The following is a 26,795-nucleotide window of genomic DNA, read 5'->3' as shown; positions in this document are numbered from 1 at the left end:
TCTGAGTCACAAAGCTAGATACCTGAGAATAGACAATCCACTCGAGGATCTTAGAAAGAAAAGGAAGAAGTGAAATAGGGTGGAACATGGAGCGGAAGGAAGGATCCAGCATGGACCTTTCAAGAACAGGAAAAGTAGAGGCATATGTAAAGAAAAAGGGAGAGGCAGTGGTATGAAGAGAGGAATTAAACAGAGCAGCAAGATAGGGAAAAAGGTAGGATAAGCAGATGGAATTAAAGCTAATGGGAGAGAGTCACCCGCTGCAGGAGTGGTATGGGCTTCAAGCATTCTTAGACAAGGGGCAAAAGGAAGACATTAGGGATGTAGGCAAAAAGGAATGATCAGGGGAGGGTAAGGAGGATGAAGAGAAGATGGTGGAGTGAAGAAGAGAGAGGAAGCAAACCATATACAAGCTCATCTCAACACCGCACAATGGCTACAAACCGAAAATGCATCTACGTTCAGTGACCTGTTTCTCTGAACTGAACTTGCCGACAACACATCATACCTCTCTTGCTCTTCTCCCACTCAACCCGACTAACAAACCCTGCTGCCCCCTTGTATTGTAGATTCGAGGTTCAGAGCAGAGGGGAAATGGTAATGCTTAAAAGAACGGATGACGAGGGTAGACCGTGGAGAACAGTTATTGCCATTAGGGAAGGGTGTAGATTGACTGACATCACTGATGATGACATGTTTAGAGACGATCCATCAGACGATGAAGTGTTGTTCTTTATGAGCATTACATATTGGATTAGGATAGAGAAAAGGGAGAACCCACAGCGTATGGCGATAATGCGGCAGCGCCCAGCATTTTTTTATGAAGAATTAGAGAAAGTACCAAGCGCCTTATGATGTAGGCCTATTGAAAGGGATAGGGGAGGTTAAAATAAAACTGAAACCAGGAGCAATTTTACCTTTAGCAAGACAGTACTCAATGTCTCGAGAGGCTGATGAGGGCATTTTCAAGACTAGTTCAGCACTAAAGGAACAATGTATCCTGGTGCCATCAGAATCATTGTGTAATACTGCGGTGTACCCTATGAAGAAATCAAAGGGAGGGTCATGGAGATTTATACAAGATATGAGACAGATTAATTAGATTGTAGAAACAGGGTTTCCTTTAGTCCTTAATACTGCAATGATATTTTGCAGTATCCCAGAAGAAGCTCAATTGTTCATAGTGATCCATTTAAAAAATGCGTTTTTCTCAATCCTGTTGCACAAAGATTCACAAGACTTGACTTCATTTACGTTTCAACAGACTTGTCTGAAACACACTAGGCTGCCCTAAGGGTACTGTGAGTCTCCATCGATCTTTAACAGAGTCCTACAGATGGACCGAGGCAATATTGATATAAAGAGCACTGTGATACAGTACGTAGATGACATTTTAAATTGTAGCACAATGGAGGATGAGTGCAAACAGGACTCGATTCAGTTAATGACTATCCTAGCAGACAAGGCATACAAGGTAGACAAAGAGAAGCTACAGTATTGTCAAGAAGAAGTGTTATACATAGGACAGTTGATTTCACATGAGGGAAAGAAGAAGACACCTGAAATGGCTGAGGCGATCATGAAGACTGTAAAACCGCACACGGTAAAGCAGATGCAACAGTTCTTGGGACTATGTCATTATGTAAGGGCATGGGTGTTTGATTATAGTTCATACACAAGACCCCTTTTGCAGGCTCTAAAGAAAGCACAGGTAAACAAGGAAAAAATAGAATGGACTGAGGAAATGGAGGAAGGGTTTGAAGAGTTAAAGAAGGTAATTTGTACAGCTGCTGTTTTAGGAATTTCCAATTATGCTGAGGAGTTTTTCTTGTTTTTGCACACAAATGGGACAGTTATGACAGCAGTGCTTACACAGAGGACTACATTAAGGTACACACCTCTGGCATATTACAGTGGGATATTAGACACAGTTATGAAAGGACACTTTCCTTGAGAACAGTCATTGGCAGCTGCTACATTCACAATTGAGAAGTCTGCAAGTATTACTATTGGGCTGTTCTATGACACTTTTTGTAGAACATGCTTGTATTGCCATTTTAGAGAATCTCAAAGGCACATTGATGTCTCAGAGATCTTCTGTGTATGAAGTAATGATCTCAAATCCAGCGATTAAAATTGTGAGATGTAAAATAGTGACTCATGCCACATTTGTAGCTGAACCAATAGATGAAGGTGAGCATGAGAATGATTGCGCAAATTATGAAGAGGTTTATGATGATATACCACGCATAAAGGAAAATGCGTTAGCAGGAAGGGAAATTCTCTATATAGATGGTTCTTCGAAAATTGATCAAACAAGTGGAGAAAGGCATTCTGGTGATACAGTAGTAAGACATAGAGCAAATGGTGAGTTTGATATTGTAGCAAGTGCAAGACTACCATCTCACTTTTCGGCGCAAGCAGCAGAATTGGTAGCGCTCATTGTCGCGCTCGAGAATCATGCAGGGCAGGAAGTGACGGTCTATAGTGACTCGGCCTATGTGACATCAACCGTACATGAAGGGCTAGAACATTGGAAAAGGAGGGTCTACCCCCGAGCAGATGGCACTCCAGTGCAGCACGCAGCTTTACTGGACAGGCTTATTAAAGCACTACAACTCCCAGTAGCTATAGCGATAGTCAAATGCACAGCGCATACTAAGCATACTGACTTCATCTCTTACGGGAATGAAGCCGCAGACGTAGAGGGCAAGAAGGTTGCATATTCACCAGATATTTCAAGTTTTGATGCTCCAGATGTTAAGGAAAAGGTAGTTATGATTATGGTAGTGACAAAAGGATTTAATCATTTACCAAGAACCCAATTAATGGCGATTCAAGGCAGTACACCACCTACAGTAAACTACATTGTATGTCAAAAGTTTACCGCTGGGCATACACTGCGAACGATTAGAGGAGTAATTCCTTGACCAAATGGTCCTTTTCAGCATGTACATATTGATTATGTTGATATGCTGCAAGTATGTAATCGATACAGGTATTTGATAGTGGTGGTGTGTACCTTCTTCTCCAGGTGCATCGAAGCAGGTCCGTGTACACACCCTGACGCCACTTGCCCAGTGAAGTTTTTAGTACGTGAAGTCTTTCCAAGATGGGGAGTGTCTGAGGTGTTGAGATCCGATAATGGGCCACATTTTGTTAATGAAGTATTTGAACAAATAGGATTATTGTTGAGCATTAAGCACAAGTTTTCTTCTGCTTATAACCCGCAAGCCGACGGAAAATGTGAGAGACTCAATGGCCTCCTTAAAGAGAGAATTGCTAAGCTCAAGTTGACGCTTAAGAAGGGAAGGCTACATTGCCTACCCTTATATGCTTTCAGAAATAAGCCTTTGAGGAGTTGAAGTGATGCCTAGAGTACAGCAGAAATGTTAGGAAATTAGTTATGTGCCTATTTGACATGTAGGACTGCTAGCATCTCTGTCATTCCACATCAACTTAAGCTCCAGGGCCGGTCGGTCTCAGAACACAGATCAAAACTATTCATCAACCAGATCTTCAGAATTATATCTGTACCAAGACTATTTCCTGGCGACACTGTGCTGATCAAAAGCTTCACTTGGAAGTGGCACGAGCCAAGGTTTGATGGTCCTTTTGTAGTTGAGAATGTTACTCCCTCAGCAGTAAAGGTCCAAGGCAGTTGAGCATGGATCCACCTGAACGACATCAAGCTCTACATCGGAGAGGCCGCAGAACCCCCAACAATCTATTCAGAAGTAAGACAAGAAAAAGAATTTCGGCGTGTGCAGACTCAATCGATGACAAAGAAGAAGGACGATAAATCAACTAACTGATAAAAAATGCAGATTGCATTTGGACTGTGGCTTGGACACTCTTTATAGATATTATAGCAGGAGTGCAATTCTTTGCTTAAGTCACAGGAATCTTTGAAAAATTAACTTTAGAAAGTTGTTGATGTATCACAAAAATACCTGAACTGGATTTTAAGTTTGGATTTGATAACTGGAAACGTGAGCAGTACCCAGATTATTTTTCCCTGAATGTTTATTTAGCTAGCTCTATGGTCCTGACCAACAGAGATGCCCATAGACTTCTACTTGCTGTCTAGGTGTTTGTTTTTCTAGTTTATTCTGCCCTTGTTAGAAAAGCTGTGGGCATTCACACTTTCTTACCTGATCCTAAGAATGGCCGTGTGTTAAGAAGGCTGATTGTAGCGGTAGTAGAAGAAATCCTGCAACTACCAGTCCTATCGTAATTGCCTGATTAAAAAGTTTTTCCTTCCTTAAACCTCCAGCAAACATGAGGAATACTGAAAATTGTACGGTTTCAGAGAATGAGCAGACTCAAGAAATTACAGAGTGGCATAAGTGGTGGGGATTATTATGTTGGTTTGCGATATACATATGCACAGTTATGCTTTGTGTCTTTCTGTTTCTTGTGATTCACCTTTTCTATTACTATGATCCAAAAGAGGCAGAAGTCCCTTTGATCCTCCCCACTCCAGAACTGGTGTAGATTTGCTCATTCCCCAGGAGTCAAGGTCACCATCTATTGGCCACCTAGTCAGATCTCCTCCTTCCTCTCTGAGTGGGCAGACCTCTCCTCTTCCCTCCTGGTCTTGACCACTCAACTCCTCCTTCTTGGAGATTTTAACATCCACCTCAATGCTTCCTGTTCTTCCTCTGGACTCTCTTGCGACCTCTGCGACTCTCTCTCACTCTCTATTTTCCCATCTGGCCCAACTCACTCAGCAGAGCACTCTCTGGATGTTCTGAACTCTTCAGACCATCCCTTTTCGATCTGGCTCACCACTCCTGTGTCCTGGAGTGATCACTTTCTCCTTTCCTCCTAGCTCACCCTCTCAACCCCCCAGTCCAAGCCAACTCCAGCACTACCTTCTCGGTTATCCAACCCATGAAGCGTGTGTCACTTTCTCACCCTCCCACCCCCTTGGCTGACTCACACCCTGACACAGCCCTTTCCATGCTCCACTCTGCTATATCTGATACTCTTGATGTTCTTGCCCCTGTCATGAGGATCCGCTTCAAGCCCAAAGCCAACTGCAACTCTTGGTATGACTCTGACCTCGTCACCCTTAAACGCAAGTGCAGGGTGGCTGAGAGGAAATGGCATGCTTCTGGTACATCCTCTGACAAACTGGCCTGTGGCCTGCTCCAAAGGCAATACCGTCTCTCTGTCCCCACCAAGAAGAGAGCCCACATCCATGCATGCGCCTCTGCATCATCTAACAACTCGGCTGAACTCTTCAAAATCTGCAAGGAGCTGGCCAATCCTGCTGCAGTCTCTACCTCTCCTGTCCCCTCTGCACGGCCTGGCTTCTCATTTCATCTCTAAAACTTAGGACATCCTGTCCTCTCTCTCTTCCTCTCCCCCCTCCCTGTACCCCCTGCTCTTCCTCTGGCCCATCTTCGGCCACCCCTCCTCCCTCCTTCTCTGCCTTTCCACTGTTTTCCCAGACGAGGTTACTAGACAAGCCTGATCTATAAAAGTCTTGTCAAAACAGGTTCAACCTTGTTCCTCCAAAACCATCAAGGACCACATTGCCACACTGGCACCTGCTCTGGCCGACTTCTGCAACCACTCCTTTGCCACTGGAGTCTTCCCTTCTCCCCTGATGCACTCCCTTGTGCACCCTCTTCTTAAGTAACCCTCTGCTGACCCTTCCTGTCCGGGTAATTATCATCCAATCTCCATCACTCCTTTCCTGGTCAAACTCCTGGAAAAGCTAGCCATCTCCCAGCTTAATCTTCAAACTGAATCTGTTGGTTGTCTCCATGACCATCAGTCTGACTTCAGAGCTGCCAGAAGAACGGAAACTGCTCTCCTGAACATCCATGAAGACCTGCTCTCCAACCTTGACTCCAACATCCCCCTCTGTCCTCATCTTACTTGATTTCTATTCTGCCTTCGACACGGTCAATCATGCCATCCTGCTCAACCGTCTCTGTGATAACCTGGGTGCACCGATCAGGCCCTGGCTTGGCTGACGTCTTTCCTCTCTGATCGACCCTCCAAGGTCCAACTTGGGTCCTTCCTCTCCTCTATCTTTACCTGTGTTGTTTCCCAGGGGTCTACCCTCTCTCCCTGGCTGTTCAACCAATACCTGGTACTTCTTGCCCACTGCATTGCCGCTCTCTGCCCGAACATTTAGTGCTATGCGGATGACCCAACTCATTTTCATGCTCCCTTCCACCACCTCTTCTCCTTTTCTCATTTCTGACTGCCTGTCTGCTATCCAGGATTGGTGTGCCGCCAATGATCTCTGCCTTAATTTCAGTAAGGAAGGGAGCCCTGGCAGGATCCCTGTCCTCTCCAGCCGGGAGAAGCTGTAACGCAGGCCAGCCAGAGCTCCCTGAGGCTGAGAAGTGATGTCCCTGGCCTTTGGTGGCTATCTCCCATATGGGTCGACCGTTCCCAAGTCCAGCGGCAGTTCCATGGAGCCCCGTGGTCTCCATTTCTCCCCGGAGGCGAAAGGTCCCCATTCCTTCCCAGAGGTGAAATCTGTAACGCAACACAGCCAGAGGTGCAGCCTGGGCTTACCGACAGTCAACCCGGTTATAGGTCAAAGTGTCGAATCAAAAGTATCGAATGACAAAAGGGTCGAAAAGGACCGAAAACAAAAGGTTCGAAAAAAATGTTTTTTTTGTTTTTTTACATGTTTTGGGGGGGGGGTCAACCCCTGTTTTTGTGATAAAAAACACTTTTTTTTTACCTAAACGGAAACCCAAAAAAAATATATAATTAAAAAAAAAATGTCAACCTTTTGTTTTCGATCCTATTGACTCTCACCTTTTGCATTCAAACCTTTTGTATTCGACCCTTTAACTGGACACCAGTCAACCCACATGGGAGACAGCCACTCCCAGGGAAACACCAATGGTTTTAACTACTCGCATAACATTGCAGCTCCTCGCAAAACAAACCTGTAAACAAAACAAAAAACATTAATTACCTATGATCAGCCCAACAAAAACAAATCATAACCAATATTCTCCTCATTGGCACTCCTGCTCCGTCCTTTCCTGTCACTCTCTGGCCGGCCTCTCTTGCCCCTCTTCCTGCTCCCACCTGTGAGGCAAAAAACCTAAAGGAGAAACTTCGACTCTACACTCTCCTTCTCTCCTCACATCTCTGACGTCTCTAAGATGTCACACTACCAGCTGCACCGCCTCAGAGGTATTCTTCCTATCCTCACCTTCCCCCAGAAGCTCACTGTCTCCAGAGCTCTGGTTCTCTCTAGGGTGGACTACTGCAACAGCCTCTTTCTAAATCTGCCTGCCTCTACTCGCTGCCCTCTGCAACTCATCCAAAACAGGACAGCAAGACTTGTCCTTGGCCTCAAGTCCAGGGATCGTATCTCTCCAGGACTGAAATCCCTGCACTGGCTCCCAGTGGCTGTGAGGATTAAGTTCAAAACCATCTGCATTGTCCACAAGGCCTTTTGGGGCCTGGGTCCTCAATACCTTCAACTCTCTCTTCCTAAATATATTCCTTCTCAAGCTCTTCTCTCATCCGCCTCCAACTCCCTCAGGGTCAGTTGCTTCTCCAAGCAGCGAGTTGGTGGTAGATCCCTTTCTTCTGCTGAGGCCTCCACCTGGAACAGCCTCCCTGCCTCTCTGAAACTTGAGGAGAACCATCTCCGGTACGGAAGCACCTCAAGACCCTCCTCTTTGCTTCTGCTTTCTCTCCTCCTCTCCCCTGCTGAATTCCTGGCTGAAACTGTAACTGCAACTGCACTGATTACCTGGCTACCGGCTGATCTTGGGCCCAGGTCCCCTCCCCACCAGTTGCACACCTGCACTGCCCCCCTCGCAACCTGTGTACTCGGGGACTGTTTCTGCATCCATACAGCCTCTACCAGCACTTGACACCTCTAGGTCTGCCCTTGCATTTGCCACCAGCTGGCCGCACTTTTATTTATGTTCTTTATTTATTTTACTGTTATCCTATCTACTGCACTGCCCCCTCCCACCCATTTCCCCTTGAACTTTTCCCCCATGCCCCATTCACTGCACTTACACAATCTCAAAGTCACCTGGCCTAGTAAGATCGTTGTCTCTGTCTTCCCTCTGTTCCCCCCTCCCTGGCCTCACCGCGCCTTGAAACACTTGCGTATAGGCGCGTTATAAATGCCTTATCATATCTTATTATGTCATGTGAGGTCTCCCCAGCATAGAGCTGCTTTAGATTTATTTCCATGGGCAGCTAAAGTTTTAAGTGCAGAGGAAGACAATAATGGGATAAATAATTATTTAGATAGCACAGCACATTTGGGTCATAACATGTGGTACCAGCATATGAAACAGGTGGGAGAGAGAACATCCAAAGAGAGTTGTTATGTTTGTGCTCTCATACCATATGCCATGAATGCTGCCAGAGAAATTCCAGAACATGATGCTAGATGTCTTGTTCACCTTGCTGCATGTATGACAGTTCCAAGGAAGTTGGGCCACTCTACGATGGAGATCGAAATTATCATTTCCATTCCAGGATGATTATATCAAGACTACGCAGATAGAAAGGGAGCCTGCATGGAAAAGCAAGATGCTCATGTATCCTAGGGCAGGACAGGATGAAGCGGTCATAAAGCAGATTAAGAGAATGTACTGTCCTGATAAAATAGAAACACCTTGGGCGGCTGGATGCTGGGAACGATATCAGACGCTAGTCTATGGACAAGTGAAAAGCAAGAAGGGATGGGAAGAAGGACTGATGTCTTGTGCAGCTCATCTATTGAAGTCAGAATACGTGTGAGAAGTGCAAAAAGGTAATGATGAGTGTTTAAAGTCATGGGCCGAACATGCTAAGCTGTTGACATGCGTAGAAGATGAATCAGGTCCAATGATGGTGATCCCATTGATAAATGCGACGTGTTTCCGAAAAGAGAAGAAAAGAAGCATGTGGTAACTAACATAGGCTGCAAAACTACAGTTAATGTCTCCAAAATGGGAGCAGGGACAGTTGTCCTGATGGATCGATATTGGGCTTGTGGATACACAGCTTACATGAAGCTGCCTAAAGATTGGGGAGGAAAGTGTTCCATAGTGATCCTTCATGTTCCAGCGTTAGTGATTCCTCAAAGTGACCTAAACATTGGTTAAATTTCCAAAGGCAGATGCCCATATGAGGAGATCACTTGAATTTCTCAACCGAACAAGGAGGGAGAACTATTTTCAGCAAAATCAATAGAAGCCTTTGATGCGATTCCGTATGAACAAATGCTGTTCAGCAAAACTGCTTCAATCTTCATGAATATCTTCATGCCAGGGATCCAGATGATGGCTAATGTGAATCCTGCCGACGATCAACACTACCATAAAGGGATTTAATGCTGTAAGGGAATAATTGAGAGCTATAAGACTGATGACTCTCCAGAACAGATACGTCCTTGATATGATCCCAGCAATGGAAGAAGGCCAAAATCGGGCCATCATTTTGCACATTCATACCTTCTCATGACGACGAGAATGGGACCCTGACAGCGACCATAACATTGCTGATGGACTTGCACAAGATGGAAGATGAGACAGAAGACATTGCAGATGACAGCTGGTTTGCGTCGATCTTCTCATGGATTCCACACTGGATGGAGAGTTTTTTCAAGTTTCTTGGAGCAATCTTGGTGATGATCATTGTCGGATTCTGTTTAATTAGGATAATAATCACACAATGCAAGTAGACAGCAAAGAAGGCCGTAGGAATGAAGATCATGATCGATGTTGAATCAGGATTTAAAACAAAGGAATTGACATATGAAAAAATCAGAAAGTACATAGAGGCCAGCATTGTAGCACCTGAGGGAACAAAGTTCCTGTATCCAAAGAATCACAAGAATTACGTAGGCCGATGGGTCTACTGCAATCCGAATGGACAATGTAGCTATATGACTTGGAGTGTTGATGAACACATGAAATCAGCAGGATCCCTGAATGGAGTAGTAAAGATCTGGACCCCAAAGAAGCACTTCTTCAAAAGAGGATGTCTGGATGTGAAGATCGATGAAGGTGTGGTTGATGGATAAAAGAGAGGGGGGAGTGTAGAGGAGCAGCCAAATGCCTCTGCAGGAAGTCCCGCCCCACTGCTACCCGCATGCTAGAAACCAGAAGTCACGGCAAGTTTGATACCAGTAACAGTGACTATTCCGCGGAGAGTCTTTGAGGTGAAGTATCCATTAAGGAAACCTTATCTGATGTATCCTCGGAGAACTGATGATCCCCTGGATGAGGTCCCCGAAGGAATATGAAAATAAGAGAAAATAGAAGTTGGTGATGTCACAGGAGGTGAGCGTGACGCACTGAGAAGAATGGCCAAAGAAGAAGATGCATAGACCTTATAGAAATCTGATGACGAGTAAACTTTGATATGCTGATTGAAGATTGCACGTGTGAAGAGCACAGCAGAAAATGCAAGCCATTTTATAACTGTACAGATGCAGCAATGCAAGTAGACTAAGTAATCGTAAAGGCTGGCTATACGCCATTATTTAGAATCGGATGTTCAATGTCACAATTTTAGTAAGCTCAAACCCACGGAGAAAGAAGGATTGATGGCTATGCATGAGTCGCAGCAAGGAAATAAGCTGAAGCGCGAACGAAAACCAAGGAAGGCTGTCTGGCCTGGTGTCAAAGGCTGAAGCAGCCAAAACTGGTTATCAGTCCTTGAAGAACAAAGAATGTGAGATGCCAAGGCATCCCTTGTTAAGTTGCAAAGAGAGAACATCATGAGTGCCAAGTTTCTTCATTTAAAACAATTAAATTCTATAAAATGGGCCAAATCATGGTCTCCTGTCATGTGAGCCAAGGATGCAAATAGGAGTTGGGGCGCACAGACCAGAACTGCGATAAGAAGGGCCGATACTCCCTTTTATTCTCAGGAGCAGTGATATTTTGCAAGGATGAGTTCAAAGACAATTTGAATGGCAGACGGCATGAGTGATGAGGCATGTAGAGCTAATTGTGTGGTGAGACACAGTCAAGTCCACCTACTGACACCTGGTGTACCAGCTTACGTGCTGCTAGTAAATCGAACGTTCCAGAAGGGTAAATGCGTGCCAACCAACTGTAGAAGGCCATATAACGAAGGGCCTTATAGTTTTAGCGCCAATGATATGTATCCAATGACATGTATCTAATAACTATTGAAGATGACTTGCACTAGGGGTAGGCATAAGTTGTCCACTTGACTGTAGAGACCCAATTATAACCCATGCCTATATAGAACGTATACTTAGATATTCCCATGAAGCCGATCACAATCCCACGTATGTTTTACTTGTTTGCCACGTAGTTTGACATCACGTATGACACATTTTTGCTTTATAAGAATGCTTTTTTTATTAAATACGTTGAGACTGTGCAATGCAAAGTACATTGATGTCCGTTTTAGAGAATTGAAAATAAAACAGTCTGACAAGACATTTTGCCAACTTCCTGAGTCGGTCTTATTATTTGGTGTAAGAGTTATTCTGCATCCCATCCATCGTAGAATGTGTTACCTCAATTAATGGACCATAAGGGTTCAAATTGAAGGCAAATGCCTGAACGTTCAGACCTGAGAGAATACAACCCGTTAGAGAAGAAAGGCCTAAGTCGATTATGTAAGGATAACACGTTTTAATCTCACACAAAGATGGAACAGCAAAGAACTCTGCTGCCAAGAACGTTCTGCTGAAAAAGGGTACAACCAGAGACTTAAGAGGAGACACATTGCCATGTGACGCAATACTATACAGTAAGAACCCACATGGCTGGTTGGTGTGTGCCTATACAGGATCCGCCTGTCCCATAAGGAATGCCAGGTCATTCGTTCCAGCCCAGTCCGTCCTTATTCCATCACGTGGGTAATGCACAGATCATCTTCTTCTCACCAACAAAGGTCAAAGAACAAATTAACTACACCACTTAGACAATGCTACTTCATCATTATACTGTGCACCTGGCAGGCTTTAAGACTGGCACAAAGGAGGTTCTGGGTAGCTCTGACCTCCACGCACACATTTCACTCACTCCCTTTCACGTCATCCGTCATTTATCCCTCCCAGCACCTTGCAATACAAATCATATGGTTGTAGCTCACAGATGTGCAATGTCTGTTGTCTTTGAACATTCAAGATCTGTTACTTCAGGGGTGATGGTCGAAGGTCACCTAGTACCATGGAATTCAGTGATTCTTAGTCAGTTATATGGGCTATAACTCGTGGTCGCCTGGGGGTGGGCTGGGTCAGGCTTTGGCCAGTGCAAGATAACATGCACACCAGGCGCCAGTCTATGATTGTAGCCCTGTAGGGCACATTCAATTTGGGTAGAAAAACATCTTTGCAACACTTTTAGAACAATGAATGAGCATTATGGCAGTTGGGGTGTGTGTTGTCCTCATAGGAGCTCAGGCATGACTGGAAGTTTCCCTTGTCTCGCAATTAGGGTCTAGTGCATGAAATGTGGCATTCGCTGTGCAGGCCTTGTCTTCTAACTCTGATTACTAACATCTATGCAAAATGCACTAACCTCTACACAGAATGGCAGTCTTGTTCATGTCTTGGGCTACACTATGTGGGATGATTATATTGGAGTGGAGTCTTACGACCGTCCCTCCTCACCCCCTGGCCCATCATAGTGCTTCGAAAGCAGCTCGCCTTACTCTGAAGCACTTAGGGGGGTGGGACAGGGCCCCCCTTCCCTACACCACCTTGGGAAGGGGGCACAACATTTTGTTTACGGAGAATTTTTTCTCCCAGACTTCACCATCAAGACATCAAGAGTACTTTGTTATTGGAATTGTAGATGGAGATGACTCTATGCTGTGAACTGAAAAGTTCTATAAAAAATGGTATTACATTCTCCTTTTTGGAATAGGAAACCATTTTATTGTGTTAAAACAAGTTTGTCATTATTTGTTTTAAATTAAATTAAACTTGGAAAATAAGTAATAATGTACTTGCGTTATAAAAGTGGGTGACCAGATATAACACCAGAACAGTCTCCCACGTGTGCATGTTTCATACATTAATAATAATTTCACATGGTTTGATTTAGAATGTGTCTATTAATAGTCACTTTTAAAGTAAATATGATTTACTTGTGAAGAGTAAAAATATTTCCTTATTTATCTCACAAGTGAAATTGGGACATGATATGTTTAATTTCTGCAGTAAAGCCGAAAACGAAAGCTACGGAGACCATGGGAGTTTGAACTCACAATGAAGAGTTTCTTTTATAGTTTTCCCTGAATGTATTGTAGTAAACATTTCAAGGATACAGTTTAGTAAGTAAGCCAGCGGAAAAGATAAGATGCACTTGTAAGAAACAGAAAGGATGAAATTCAAGTATCTATTAGTTAGAGCTGTCGAACGAGAATGAGCTGCGTTTTACATTGCTAAAATAGAAAGTCAACAAATCATGTAAGCACATTTTTTGGTATTGCTATAATGTTTACGCAAATGTGTGCTTTTGGAGAGTAATGATGTGCTACATTGATCTTCAACTTGACACAAAGACAGTCCATTTTTGTTATTGAAATACAACATATACAGACAAAGTCATTTTTAATTGAATGTTAATTGTGGTCATTATTTTGCCAATCGGTACCAAAATAATACCTCATAAAGATGTGCGTATGTCATGGCAATCATCTGCCCATCAATGGTTTCTTCAACCAGAATTGGAGTTTCTCCAGTCCGAATGGAACAATCATCAGCATCTTCTGGGATGATCGACCCACCCAAAATTGCCCATTTGCAGTATCCGTCATCTGAGCGAACTTGCCTGCATTCATTCAATGTAGACATGCAGACAGCAACATCTTTTCCTCCAAAACGGAACGCCATGTACTTCGATAGAAAATAGGTGATAGCACATAATGTTATTATATTTTACTCCCCAAAGCTTTCACTTCAAAAATCCAAGCATTGGGATTAAAACAACAAAGAATGGAATCTGAAAAACTGCATGTAATGTGACTGTCTAACTAAAAAGGAGTATGCAATCTGTTTTCCACCGATTATGTGCACCAAATGTTTGAATGTCTTGTTGGCTGAACTCAACTGTTTCTGTTGAATTAAGAAATATAACAAATTGGTAAATTCCCAACTATGAGTTCTTTTTATTTATTTGGTTTTTATTGAGTTTTCAGAATCACATCAAACACAAGAATCAAGAGTTTAGTCAGTCAGATTAACAGAACATAGAGTAAAAGCATATCAACATATCGAATGAACAGACTGTGCTGGTGTGTTACCTTGTATTTCTCATCCCTCCTTGTTAACCCCCCCCCCGCTCCCGATTGCATTGCACCGCTGGCTCAATTATATAATTTTTTACCAATTGACATCATCTGAGGGACCCCTGCAACACATAGGGCGTTTGCATTTCATTTGGCACATACATCTTTTCAAGGGGTTGTTACATGTTTAATCATAGTTCTTTTGACCGTAGCAAGTATGTGATCATTATTTCAGTGATCATATTTCGCACAGAAGTCATGCCATTTCAACAGAGCCCTGTTCCCCATGGATGGCTGCAGTCAAGCGGTCCATGCGATACAAATTACACGCCACATTAATCCATTCAGTCTTTGTCGGCAGAGTGTTTCTTTTCCAAGATGTCGTGAGACATGCCCTTGCAGCTAGAAGCCAAACATGAGCCATCTTTGGTAGTTTCATAAGTTCATCATCTTGCACTTCTAGACCAAACAATATTAACATTGGTAGTTTGTCCCTTATATCCCCATCTAAGTCTTTAATCCAACTAAGAACCTCGTCCCAGTATGACTGAACCACTGTGCAACCTCACCACATGTGCCAGTAATCCGCTTTCATTCCACATTCACGCCAGCAAAGGGGACTAACTCCTTGGTACATCTTAGCGAGTCTAACTGGGTCATATCACCATCTGTAGAGGAGTTTAATACCGTGGAGTTTGTATTGGTAGGCTATGGATGTTTGCGAGGTTCTTCTGCATATCTTAAGCCACGAACGTGGGGACAGTTCCCTCCCCAAATCAACTTCCCATTTTTCCCTTAGTTTGTCAGATGGGGAATTGTTTATTTCTACCAGGGCTCTATATAGTGCACCTATCAGACCTCTGGAGCCTGCACCAGTATTCAGTATCTTCTCGAAGGGAGTGAGCTCTCTCTGCAGTTTGTCTTTCCAGATTTCTCTGGTCATTATTCCCCTCAGTTGTAAATAGAGAAAGACTAGAAGTGACCCAAGTCCCAGTGCCTCCGCGAGTTCTTGTATCGTGATATAGTCTCCCCCTTTCCATAACTGTCCTGCCCTTTCGAGTCCGGCCTCAAACCATGCTTGAAACCTCTCTGGGTCTGAAATGGCGTTCCTGATTCCAGGTACCCATTTGTGTCCCATAGGGGATGCCCATGTTGTGACGCCCTTCATCCCCGCCCTTGGTTGCCAGATACACCACAGGATTCCCAGTATGGGGTGTTCCCGTATCCTTCTAAGTAACTTTGGCCTGGGTACCCACAGCCACTCCCTTAAAGTTGCAGGACAAAGGTGGTGGTTGTCCAGGCCTACCCACTGCAGGTCTTTCCGTTGTCTGCGGAACTGGGAACTAGGATCCTTAGTTGGGTGGCTTCATAATATAGGCATATGTCTGAAAGCCCCACTCCTCCACTGTATTTGTTGAGATGTAGCAATGCATAAGGGGCTCTAGGTTTCTTACCCTGCCACAGAAAGCATAATAGGGAGGCCTTGGATTTCACAAAGCAGTCATCGGGTATCTGTATGGGAAGCATCTGGAACAGGTATAGGATTCTCGGTAACATCACCATTTTAATGGTGTTAAGTCGTCCCATCTATAAGAGCGTTAATTAAATCCATTGTGTGAGGTCGTTTTCTACCACCGTTATCAGGGAGGGGAAATTTGCCTCGTATAAATCTTCAAGTTTCCTGGTGACGTTTATGCCTAAGTATTGTAATATCCCCAGACGGACTCTCATGCCCAAGGGTCTGAACCGTCCCACATCTGCGTCTTTATTTTTATCTATTGGGAGGAAGACTGATTTTCCAGGGTTTATTTTGAGCCATGCCAGTTGACAATATGTTTCAATTACCTCAATCGCTGCTGGGATCGATGTTAGGGGGTTCGTTATGTGCAGCAACATGTCATCTGCATAAAGCCCCACTTTTTACATCTTGCCCCCAACCATAATACCCCCCACCCTCCGATCTTGTGGCAATCTCTGAGCGAGTGGTTCTAAGAGGAGAACAAAGAGTAGTGAGGATTCTGGGCACCATTGTCTGGTCCCTCTTCCCAGGTTGAACCATCGTGAGTAACCCCCATTGACCGCTATGCAGGTCTTCGGGGAAGAATATAGTGCTTTAATACCTCTGAGGAGTTTCGGACCGAGCCCAACCTTCAAGAGGACCCCATCTAGAAATTCCCATGCTACTCTATCAAACGCCTTTTCCGCGTCTATCGAAAGGAGGGCGGCGTCTCCCCGCATTCCCTGAGCTTTGTCCATTTTTTCCTTATTGTATCTGCTCCCTTGCCTCCTAATACAAATCCTACCTGGTCAGAGTGCACCAGCTTTGGCAGGTGACCATCAAGTCTGGCTGCAATGACCCTGGCATATATTTTGGCATCGATGTTCAGGAGTGATATTGGGCGGTAGAAGCTACAACATCTGGGGTCTCTGCCCTCTTTGAGTATGACTGTAAGCGAATAAGCCAGGTGCCTTTCCCATCTTCAGTATGTCATTAAAGAGTGCCGTTAAGAAGGGGATCAGAGTTGGCGAAAATGTTTTGAAGAACCCTGGGGTGAAGCCATCTTTGCCGGGTGCTTTTCCCAGTTTGAGGCGTCTGATGGCTTTTTCTATTTCGTCTCCTGTGATTGGAGTTTCGAGCGTGTCAGCCTCTGCCCTCGATAATGAGGGGAGGTGAGATTCTATAAGGTATTTCTCAATGGCTCGAGCAGGCGCCGTTTAAACCCTGCTGTATAGGGTTTCGTAGAAGGAGGCTAATGCCTCCTGAATCCCCTGCGCTACATCCGTATTATTTTGATCTGATCCCTCTATCTCCTTGACCCATCTCTCGACTTGTTGTTTTCGCAGTCGTGCCGCCAGGAGGGCATTGGCCTTGTCCCCCTTTTCATAAAATTTTTGCTTGAGGAACTGCATGGTTCAGACAATCTTTCCTTCTTCAAGTAACTTCAGTTCCTCTCTTAAGTCTCTGGCTTCCCTAATATAGTTCTGTCTGTCTCTGGGAGAGGACTGTGCGAGCCTCTTGGCTTTTTTCTATTTTGCCTCTTAACCTTTTTTCTATGAGTGCAAGTTCTCTTTTTTTCTCAGACCCCTTCCCTGATGAGGATACCCCTCCAAGTGGCATTGGCCGTGTCCCATACCGCCCACTTCTTCATTTCCCCCGTGTCATTAGCAATGAAGAATTGTTTAATTTCGTTCTCCATTTCTTCTCTGAAAATCAGGTCCTTCCACAGTGAGTCATTGCACCTCCATTTCGAGTTTCCGGTGCATAGACCTTCCCAATATATGTCAGCTGATACCATGTCGTGGTGTGACCACGAAATTGGGTGAATGTGAGAATTCCCTAATAGCACCGGTAGTTCTCTTGAGATGTATAGATAATTGATTCTCGTGAGGGTGCCATGCGTGCTAGAGTAGAAGGTGAAGCCCTTCTCCTGCTGGTGACGATATCTCCAGCTATCTGTCAATCCATTTAGTTCCATGGCCGTGTTTAGGTCTGCTCCCCATTGGCCCTGAGGTTCATGGTTCACGTCTTCCCTAGTTTGTCTATTCAGGGTCACGTTCATCCATGTGTTAAAGTCTCCCCCGAGTATAAGGTGTCCCTGCGATGCCCCAATTATTTTTTCTGTGGTCCTCTGCAAAAATCTCTTCTGACCTTGGTTAGGTGCATAGACTGTTGCTAATGTGATCTTTGTGTTCTGAATTTGGCCTGAAATCAGTAGAGCTCTCCCTTCGGTGTCTTCTCATGTTTTAGTGACCTCAATACGTATCCCCTTCCATATCAGAATTCCTACACCCGCCTTCTTCAGAATCCCATAGCTTCAGTATGTACTTCCAATCAGACCACTAGGCATCCTACGTTCTTCGTTTCTTTGATATCTGGTCTCCTGTAGAAATAAGATATCCGTACCAGATCTCTTGAACTCTCTGGCAACTAAAAATCTTTTCGAGGGTGAGTTTAGACCCTTGTTATTTAAGGGGCATATTCGAAGTGTGCCGCCTTTATGTGACCCTGCTAGTGCCGCCATCTGTGGCATTTGCGATTCTCACCCACCCTCATGTGCTGTATAAGTCCCCCAATGTAGTGTTCTTAGTTGTGATAGAAGCCGTCTCTTGAGCCATGTGACTTATAAAGTTTCCTTTGGAATCTCCCCCCTTTTCCGCTCCCCCATACCTTCCTCTCCCATCCCCCTGCCCCACCCATGCTTCTCTCCATTTGAGGCACCCGGTCTTTCCCAGTTGTGTTCACTAGGCGAGTCCGGGACACCAGCGAGGTCCTTGCTCCAGATCCCTGCACTTTACACCACCATGTCGGGTGCCCCCCGTAGAGCCTGAGCAATGATGCATCACTTAACTATTATAGTCCCAACATTGCTAACATATTTTAACATATTACAACTTTACCAGGTTACGATGTGGGTGTTTTCTTGCACCACCATTTCTCTGATTTTACAGTGTCCTCATGGCGCGTTAGGTGAGGATGCGTTGAGTTTCATGAGCTTTCTTGATCCTGGCATCTTTTTCCTCCTTGATCCTTTCACTTGTCAACTTGCATTTCTACCAGTTTCTGGTTGGTTTTCCAGGTTGTGTTTTTCACCTCCAAGTAATTCCTTTGTGGCATTGTTAATCTCAGTTTCTGTTACGAGTTTGTATTTATGTCCATTCAGCTCAAACGTGATTGAGAACAGGAAACCCCATCCGTAGCGTATTCCCTTGTCTCTGAGCCATTTGGTCAATGACTGGCACAATCGTTGCTTTGCAAGGGTGAGTGATGACAAATCTTGGAATATGCGATGCACGTTGTGCCCAGCATCACTGCTCCTTTAGTCTTGGCCTTTTTGAGTATCTTGAGGTTGTCGGGGTAATCGTGAAAGCATACTAAAACAGATCTTGGACCCCCGGCCGGTCCACCAGCTCTGCAGAATCTTTCAATCTTTGTAACATCAATTGAGTCTTGTCAAATAGGTGTTTCACAATCTGGTGAATCACATTTTTTAGGTCGCCTTCTGTCTCTCCCTCTTTTTCTGGAATACCGTCATTTAGCCGGACGTCCATTTTCATTTCCAAGGTGTCAAAGGAGGACTGGTTGTGTTCCACTTCTTGGCGTCTCTCCTCCATTTTGTCTATTCTGCTGTTGATCTTGTCTACTTTGCCACCTATATCTGCACGCATGCTCCTAATTTTGTCTAACAGCGAGGCGATATCAGCTTTTGTGGCCATTGAGTCCTGACTCCCTGGTGCCATGGCTGCATTGTCAGTGAGGTCACTGTTGTCTTTTCTTCCAGAATAAGCGAATTCCTCCAGCCTGTTTCTGTGTTCCATAAGTAAGCGCTCCTACCTTCAGCTATTCATCAACGTTACCGATGTCTGGCGTGTTCTGCGTTTGGAAGTGCCGCTCTAGAGGTCACCAGGGCACCAATGGTGGTCAATTGTTGCCACCAGGAAGGGCTGCTGTTGTGGAATACTGGATATGCGTGATCCCTTGATGCTGCGATAACCCAGCGTTCGTTGTGTGGGCACTGTTTGGCTGAGGGGCCACCCGATCACTACGATGGGGCTGTATTCGGGCTCAGATGTTCATCACAGGAGGGCACATGTGCCGAGTTGGGGGCCACACACCTTTAACACCCTTTCCTTGCCCTGCTGCAGGTCAACCTTTATCCCTGTTTGATCAGTGGGTGCTCCTTTTGTCACCGCAGGGTTAGTATCTTATCATGACCTTTGTAGAATGTAGCTGTTGATGGTTCTTTGGTCCTTGGCTTGTTTGCACTCCGATTGCCCAGTGTGGCACTTCTTGGGAGGCCTCGACCTGTTATGATGTGGGGAGGCTGCGTCGTAGAGCCGCCGTCTAGTGTGTCCTGTTTCACGGGAGAGGAGACCAGGTCACTCACTTGTTGGTTAGCCTACTCTGTGCTAGGTGTTAAGGCAATTGTGCCTGGTCTGCAACATGAGTTTACACCACACAGATGGAGGCCCACGCCTCTCGTTCCGTGCTCGGGTCTTCTTTGTTGTGTCTAATTGTCCTCCCAGGATCTCCCATTCACCAGCGGCGTATGCAGTCGTCGCTATACCCTCAGAGTCCTACCTTCTCGTGCTGCGTGGGTCTGTGTCCTGCGGTCGGGCCGTTTCAGCCGGGGCCTCCACTGCGAGGACCAGTGTCAGTCGTCTCAGGAGTTTGGAGCTTTCAGCTGCACAGTTGATTCAACCACTGAAGGTGGGATGTTAGCGTAGTTTGGGTGGCTCCGGACCACCGTTACACAAGCGGTACTGTTTGTGGGTAACCTCTTCCTTTCCACATACAAACGGTCTCCTCCAGGAAGTGGGCAGGCCACACTCCACGCTGTGCTTTCTCTGTCAGGAGCCTGCCTTGGTTTCGGCAGTGTATCTTCATGAATTGTTAGCCGATTTTGTCCGGATTTTCACCTGTTGTGTGCTCCGTTGATCGGCCAACCCACTGGGCGTTATAGTACTGTTAACCTGGGGGCAAATGTGGGCACCTTTGCCAAATTGAGGGGTCAGGTACACAGAGGAGCTCTATCCTGCTTCCTCCATCCGTGCGCCCCCAAATGGCCGTCTCCAACTTTTTTTATTGAAAAGTGTAAGTTGTGTGAAAATCAAGTACATTTTTACTGTGTGTATGTGTGTGTTCATCTTCTAGGTTGGCAATTTGGTAACATAATGACGTAGTTGATGACAGTGTATGTTTGGCTACACTGTGCACCAACGTCAGTACCAAAGGCATAGCATATCCATTTGACATGTCGATGTCAGCATGAGATTGGGGGTGTTATGATTTAATGCCACAAAGGCACTTGAACATAGGGTGATTGATCAACAGATAAGATTATCACAAGATGGCAGTTCCCGAACTGTGCGGTTCACATGTCTAAATGTCAGAATATCAAAGGTAGGATGCATTGGAATAACAATTCTGATCGATAGAAATATGCTCAAAAATAAACAGCCTTCCCATTGGGACAAAACAATCCCTGAGTGAACTGTCCCTTTAAAAGTAAATGTTTGTGCACACAGCAAAGCAGAGACCCGCTGTTCCTGTCATCTGTGTCCTCGGTCAGCCGCCTAAGGTGCCACAAGCAGTGAGCAGCAAGCAATGGTGTCAGAATGGTCCTAATACATCAAGTCTGGCCCCATTGTACTGAAATGGGTGCACCAAAATGGAATTATGCATGGAAGGGCTATACATCCTTGCACCAAGACTGAGTATGGTAAAGCACAGGCAAGAGTGAAGGGAGCCCACAGTGGGCCTTCTTCAAGAATGGCCAAGAGCAATGTTGGGTTTCTTTACAATGTACACAGAGAGAGTTCAATTTGTAAACAACCCCAAACTCTTGGCTCAAAGGGGTCCAAAGGCAGAGAGAGGAATAAAGGCTCTCTCTCATACAAGAGGCCATACCACCAGGTCTCAACAGACCCATAGGTATGGATCACGCCTTCCCTCTAGAAGGATGCACTAGATGCACAGATACTGCAGTAGCAAATGGTGGAGCCCAAATAAAGAACCAACTGTCTTTCATTAAACATTGTGCAAGAAAAAAGAAACAGAGTGCTTCAATTTGCAAAACTACAAGAATAGCTGTACACAATGTGATGTAGAATACATTGCTTGTTAAAATCGTCCAGAAACATGTATGTGTGGGGTGGAAATAAAACTAAAATATCACCAGAAAAGTGGCAGACTGAGAATGAGGTATAGGTCTTAACAGGAAGTATCTGTGCTGCACACCACATGATCATATTTTTTTCAGTGTAAGATTCAGTGAGTACTGAATCACTCATGCATTGAATGATGTAAAGTGTGGCCTGGAAAACTGCCTCTTGCACCAATATATCAAAAACCGCACTCTGTGTTGAAGCCCTAATAATTCAACACAGGCTGCTGATGCACACTACACAATAATTCAATGATTCCAAAGTACAATTTTTAGTTATATAAAAAATATACATGATACCCATAAACCTGGTGTGTTTTCCACTTCAGTGATCCATAATGCTATTGACTTGTGTATTCTGTGATTAATCCTGTGGCGTCATCACTGATTCCACAGCAAGGATCTCCTCCCATGTTGCCAGGGGATGGCAGCCGCTACCTGATCCTGAGCCTTGGGCTGGTACAATGGGGGAGGATCACATGGGAGGAGACGGTTATTGCGGGAAGGTAGGGACCCCATCAGGAGAGATGCAGTATTCTTTCCCTTCTAGAGAGAAGGACCTCATAATTCCTAAGTTCTTGATGGCTTGTTGTCATTATACAAATCAGCCCGTTGTAAAACCCAGAAACCCCTTTCTGCAAATCAATCTAAGCAAAATACCATTCATACTTCATACACACACCTAACATCTCATGTCTCTAATGTTTTTTAAATAAAAGCCCTAAACAATATCACTCTAGAAATTGTATGGACTTCAGCTCCCTTAAAGACTCAAATACTGAGATGAGGAAGGAGTTAATGCAGATTGAAAAACACAAAGTTGAACATGTGGTCTAGTTGTTTTGGTGAAGCACGAGTGAGCGGGACATTTGAAAATGGTGTCCGCACTCAAGAAGGGAGCAGAGCCAGAGAAGAAGGCAGAACCAGAGAACAAAGCAGTATGGTGAAGAATCGCTGCTACATGCGTTATTTACTGGCATGGCGCGAGGCCAGGAGGCACACAGCAGGCACCGTGGAGGACCATCGGAGTACCGGTAGCAGCAGCAGCAGAGCTCCCGGAGACACGGTTCTGCCAAGAAGAAGCAGTCTTGCCAGAGGGTGAGCACGAAGCTGACGGGTGCGCTGGAGGAAGGGCTGCAGTGCGAGGGAGGCCGTCCCAAACAGGAAGCTTTATTACAGCAACGTGCAACGGGTTGGGAACGCTGCAAGACACTTGTGAGTCTGCCCAGATCCACTGGGGACCCCAGGGCATACCGAAAGGCATGTGAGCAAATATGAATATTTGAATAACAACCAAGTAAAGTAAAAAGACAGAACTTAAACAAGTCCCCATATATGAGATGTCAATGCGGGAAAAGTTGGAGCAAGTGTTATCCCAAGCAAATAAATACTAATGAGCATATTAAAAGGCAGATCTTGAACAAGTCCGCATATATGAGGTGTCAATGTGGGGAAAGTTGGAACAAGCAGTATCTCAAGCCAATGAAGTAGGAGCACAGTGAAGTAATACAACTGTGCTATACTCAAGGACAGTGAAACTGTGAAGAAGTCCTGGGGAAAGGAGTACATCAGGCAGTGAACATTTGGGAGGGAGATACATGGCAGAGAAGTGTATCACAGGGATCTGCAAGACCCCAGAAAGGGATTCCTGGAAGGGGAGTATACAGGCAATCCACTCAAAGTATATGGAAGTATAAGTAGTTGTTGAAAGGAAGCCCTGGCTAGCAAAACACCATGCACTTTGAAATTGAATAAGAACTTTAAAATTGTGGGAAGATACCTGGCAGGAGAGTACACCAGGGCACTTGAAGAACCTACTAAAGGATTCCTAGCATTCCTACCAGGAGTATACCAGGAGGTCCACTAAAGTCTCTTAAAGAAGCTCATTTTCTTTGAAAAACACATAGTAGAAAAGTATACCAATAACTCTAGGGGAGCACATGGAAAAGATAGTTGAACAAAGACCTTTTCATGTTGAGACCAAAAGACCTGGCACAGCGGTGTGCCCAGAGACCTGAAAAGCTCACAGGAGGGTACCTGATGGATAAGCACATCAGGTGATCTGCCAAGATACCAAAGAGGTCATGGGAAACCTTATATTGAAAATGTCATCTGAATAAGATCGTTTTTTGTGAACTCAGTGCAAGTAATCTAGGAAGAGCTAAATGGTATGGAACATATTGTTTGCACAGGAACTTTCCAAACCTGGTATAAGGAACCCAAGGAATTTTTGTTTGAAAGAGACACTTTTGCCATCCTTAACAGATTGTTGTTTGAAAGAGACACGTTTGTCATTCTTAAGAAACTGTTGTTTGAAAGATACACTTTTGCCATCCTTAAGAAACTGTTTGGAAGAAAACACTTTTGCCACCCTACTTAAAGATACAGGGGGAGGCAACCACCCTTTATATCCAAAGGTTTCTCCCTGGAAAAGACTGTGGGCCTCATTCCAGGTTTGGAGCTAACCATGGAGTAATTAGCTCCATGGTTGTCTCCGAAACCATCCCAAATCCGGCATGGTGAATGGAGTAATTACCGGTCCATTCCAGGGTTGGAGGGACCGGTAATTCCCCATTCACCCTTTGCCCTTCCCCATTCCCATTTCTGCCCCATAGGGCTCAATGGGAATGGGGAAGGAGGTAATTACAGCACTGTAAATTACGGTACCGTAATTACCTCCGAAGTACCTTTGCGGGTCCCGTACTTAATTCCTGCTAAAAGCAGGAGGTAAGGAAGGACCCGCAAAGGGACCTCGGAATACGGAGGTAAGGGATTACCGGCCTCAGCACCCTTACCGGTGCCGGTAATTCCTTACCTCCAACCTCGGAATGACCCCCTGTTTCTGTTGAATTTATTTACTTGCTTTAATTGTGAACACTTTTTTCAAACATAAGTCAGAGACATTTCCTTACACCGTTAGTTGTTAAGTTCAGCTGTGAGGGTCAGACTAGTGTTTTGGACACAAAAACAGTTGATATGTTTTCACGACTAGACACAGACTGATCTTTAGTTTTAGTTTCCTATGTAGGGAAACTCTCTTTAGGATAGGGACAAGGAGGCCTTTATAGAACCCTGTTATTATGTCTGAAAACGAAAATATTACAACTTTGTGTCCGCCTCTCATTTCTGCCACCTCACAATTCCTAATGACTTCAGTATTGGTTTGTCATAATTCATGCGGATACAACCAAACATTTACATATATATAGAGGATCCAATTGATGTTTCATGCATGCATCTAAGCCTTATTGAGTGTGGGAGATGCCATGAACGCAGACTTATGACATGTCTCCAAGTCATAAGCCTATACATTTAAGGAGGGTCACTATCCAAGGTGATGATAACTCCTCCCTAGGTCTGAAAGACAACAAACACAGAGAGATGTGCAACTACAAAGAAAATACGATTTTAGGCTGCGGCTCAAGTGAGAATATTTGGACCATGATCTATATCAGAGAGTATAGACCGCATTCCAAGTTGAAAAGAGGCCTATAATAGTATTCCTCTGTTCATTAGGCTTTATAGACCCTGTCCAAGGACTGCATCAAGCATTATGGCCCTGAAGTCTGAATTAAAAGCATTAGCACAGCAAGTGCATTTAACAAGTTTGACAGTCCCATAACATCTGCTCTTGCCCTATGTCTCTGTCTAGGAAGTTATTATTAGCCTTATCCCCCCTCACACCTTTGACAATAGTTTAGGGAAAGAGGAAGGGTGGCAAAAAGTAATTACTATGGAGAGAAGGCAGTTTTTGGGAAATTGCTAATAGGTTGGAAAAGCTGTGAATATATTGAGGGTTTACGCCACTATGGGGGTGGTTGCACTATTGAGCACTTTGAATGAAGCATGCATCATTGCAGTCTGGACACCCTATCATTGCTCCATGATCTAACTAGAGACGAGGAAGCAGGAGAAAAGGACCATTGAGGACGGTGTTGCAGAAGGGAGCCACTCTGGGCGTGTGACAGTGCAGTGAAGGGAGAAGAGGTGTGTGGGGAAGGAAGACGAGAGTGGTCAGACAGAAGAGTGAGGATAAATGCTGGAGGTACAATGGGGAGCAGTATGGGGAGGGGAGGGAAATGTTGTTGCAGCAGAACTGAACCAGTGCATGTTGAGTGCCACACTGAACAATCTGAGGGCTATACCAGTTCATGAGATCCACAGACTGTCAATAAAAACTCTACAGACATTTCAAGGGTTTTAAATAAGCAATAACACCAGATTGTTAGCACCGGATCGGGTGGTTAGCCCCGAGCATAGCAAGGACCTTACCATTAGGCCCTTGCACCATTACCACACGATGTGAGCTGTGTGATCAGGTGCTATTGCTATTAGAACCCTGGGTTTTAAATCCGGAAACCCGGGGTGCTAAGAGCAAGTTATTTTGTTTCAATGAACGGGAAAGGTTAGGGGGGTGGGTGCCAGGGGAAGCAGCCATCAGGTTACTTGGAACGCAGGATTCAGCCTGCGATCTGAGCAACCTGATTGGTTGGCTCACCCGCCCCGGGTGATAATTTGAGTTTTTAAACAAAGTTATCTTCAGGAATGACCATTATCTCTCCAGTAATAAAATGGTTTTGCAAAATCTTTAAAAGAAATTCATTCTACCTCTTCTTTACCCAACACAGAAAAGGTGAAGTCTGGACTTGATTGAATCTGAAGTTCCTCAAATCTACCATCCAAAATAAGAAAGCTGCAGGGAATGGAGCAGGAAAGTATGTTTCAATTATACCCAAGAAGGACATACTTAATGGTCATAGTGGTCTTGTATGGAGTTTTCAATTGAATACTCAGCCTCTATTGGTTGGCTAAAAAAGTCACAATTGGTAAAAATCATAGGAATGTTTCAACTCTTTCAAGGTCAAGGCCGGCTAAAAGTGCATTGGGACCCATTTCAAAACAATGTCTGGC

The sequence above is a fragment of the Ambystoma mexicanum genome, chromosome 2q (assembly GCF_040938575.1).
Source record: "Ambystoma mexicanum isolate Mex_15411 chromosome 2q, UKY_AmexF1_1, whole genome shotgun sequence".
Lineage (NCBI taxonomy): Eukaryota > Metazoa > Chordata > Amphibia > Caudata > Ambystomatidae > Ambystoma > Ambystoma mexicanum.
This window is presented reverse-complemented; position numbering follows the sequence as displayed.